This window comes from Petaurus breviceps, unplaced genomic scaffold (assembly GCF_028583685.1).
Source record: "Petaurus breviceps papuanus isolate PSGF00001 unplaced genomic scaffold, PetGlider_PUasm1.0 91041, whole genome shotgun sequence".
Classification (NCBI taxonomy): Eukaryota; Metazoa; Chordata; class Mammalia; order Diprotodontia; family Petauridae; genus Petaurus; species Petaurus breviceps.
In genome coordinates, this window is record NW_027187400.1 from 22,689,651 (window position 1) to 22,691,828 (window position 2,178).

Consider the following 2,178-nt stretch of genomic DNA (forward strand, 5'->3'; position numbering starts at 1 on the left):
TGAGGTTAAGTGACTTGGTCAGGATCACTCACCTAGTATCTGAGGCTGAATTTGAACTCACCTCTTCCTGACTAAAGGCAGCTAGGTGACTGCTGGGCCTGGAGTCAGGAAGCCTCCTCTTCTGAGTTCAAATCTAGCCTCAGACACTTGCTAGCAGGGTGACGCTGGGCAAGTCACTTTACCCTCTTTGCCTCAGTTTCCTCATCTGTAAAATAAACTGGAGAAGGAAATGGCAAGGAAACATTTTTTACAAATGTCTCATTTGGTCCTCAGAAACAACAACTTCCTGACTCCAGGCACAACCATCTAAATGGCTGCACCACTTACGTGCTTCTAAAAATGGGGATGTTAATAGTACTTACTTCACAACAGAATTATTGTGGAGATTAAATGAGATTGATTACAAAGTGTTTTGCAAACCTCTAAGTGCTATAGAAGATGCCCTCATCATCATCACTGGCTGGCTGAATCAATGACTAAGCCATTAACTGACAAGCCAGTCTCTTTCCCATCTGGTCCTCAGTTTCCTCATCTGTTCAATGAGGACCAGTAGATGCTCTCTAAGGCCCCTCCTGGTTCCCAGCGTCGCTGTTCTAAGCTACCTCCCAGCTCTGACATTCTGTGTTCTTAAGTCATTTCAGGCCTTGGCATTCTGTTCTAAAGTCTGTTCCTGTTCTAAAATTTTATCCGACATTTCAAACAATTTAAAGCAATGAGAGTCAGTGCGCACTTGCCGAGTGCTGGAGGCAGGATGTTTTTGAAAAGGGTTCCTCCTCCCCTTTCTCTACCTCTTGAGGTCCGGGCTCGTACTAAAATCGGTCTTCTTTTCCAGTGTCCACGAATAAATTGGGGGGCTGTCATCACACGCCCCACAGGAGCTAGGGCAAAGAAAGGTCCATGTCACTTTTCCCCTGGGCCTTGGTCACTAAAGGGAGGCAGTTTCATTTTCCCTTTCTAACTGGTAAGTTCCGGATCTCTGACCACTCCCTATGGACACAGGCTGGGCAGGGGCATACCGAGCCGGAGGCAGAGCTGAGGAACTCCGCGGCAGGGGTGGGGGAGGGGAGGGATTAAGTCTTCTCCTCCCCCACCTCTCTCCCAGCCCCCTTTAGCTGTCCTCCTGGACCGCGTGCTGTGTTCGGCCCCCTCTGGATGGCGCCCGAGCTACAATGCCCCTCACCCCTGCCCTAGCAGCTTTAGTGCGCAGAGACTAGGACTGGCCAAGGCTGGCAAAGCGAAATTCGTCCGGGCTGATAGGCTTCCGGTTGCCACTTGGGTGCTTCGCTACATTTCCTTTTCCCCCACGAATGGCAGCAAAGCAACTGACGAGGCGTGCCAAGGAGACCTCAGGCACAAGTCTCTGCGCATCAGCTCCTGAGGGGCCCCTCGGCTCCTGGCTCAGACCCAGGTGTCCCCCCCCCCCCCTTCCCCGCCCCCGCTCCTCCTCCGCCGGCTTTTCCCCGGCTGACCAGATCCCAGGCCACGCTACGACCAGGGCAGAAACCTGGGTGCTCAGCCGGAGCGGCAGCTGACAGAGAGCTCCCCCGGATCTGTCCGAGACTCTGGCTTCGGCCGCCTTCGTAAACACTCCAGCCGCGGCTTTCAGGCCCTCTCCGCAGCAGCCGTCCGTTACTGGGCGATCTAGGAAATGCAGTTTTCAGTCCTCTCTCCACTAAGAGCTCTGGGTTGGAATCTTGCCTCCGACACTCGCTATAGACGTTGCTTCCTTTCTGATGGTAATCGTCATAGGATCACAGAAATCTCGGTGGATGGTACCTCAGAGGCCATTTAGTCCGGTCCCCTTTATTTTACAACCACTCTGTTACATTAATAAGCTGTTTCTAAACCTGGGAGAAATATAATGGTCCCTGAGCTCCCGAGTGCTTCTCTCCTAGGAAGTGTCAGATCAACAGTGTACGAGTTCAGACATAATTGCTCTGAATTCCCAGTTAGGAAAATTTCTAGAATTTTGGCAGAATTTGGGATCTCTGTCTAACAAAAATTCTATTTAGCTTTGTGATTGAGGTGAAAATTCAATTGATGAGAAATGCTTGAGTAATAACACAGCAGATTATATTATAGTGTTTGTGGATAGACAGCCACTGGGAGGGGAAATTGGGGAAAGAGCTTACTCACCTGGTCTTGGGACTTCCCTCAGACTCTTCCGCTCTAGGGATG

The 2,178-nt window shown here is 50.9% G+C and overlaps 1 protein-coding gene across 10 annotated transcripts in view; it reads right to left on the reverse strand.

Annotated features, from left to right (window-relative positions):
- Positions 1-1,821, reverse strand: part of LOC138154320 (F-box only protein 6-like) — an 8,730-nt gene extending 6,909 nt beyond the window's left edge. The window contains exons 1-2 of one of the 10 annotated variants that reach the window (XM_069078958.1): positions 1,505-1,821; positions 789-878 (exon numbers count right to left, since the gene is read on the reverse strand). The gene's annotated coding sequence lies outside the window, so the exon portion shown is untranslated. The other 9 variants (XM_069078959.1, XM_069078953.1, XM_069078954.1 and 6 more) reach the window with 9 other exon arrangements.
- Between the last annotated feature and the right edge of the window lie 357 nt (positions 1,822-2,178).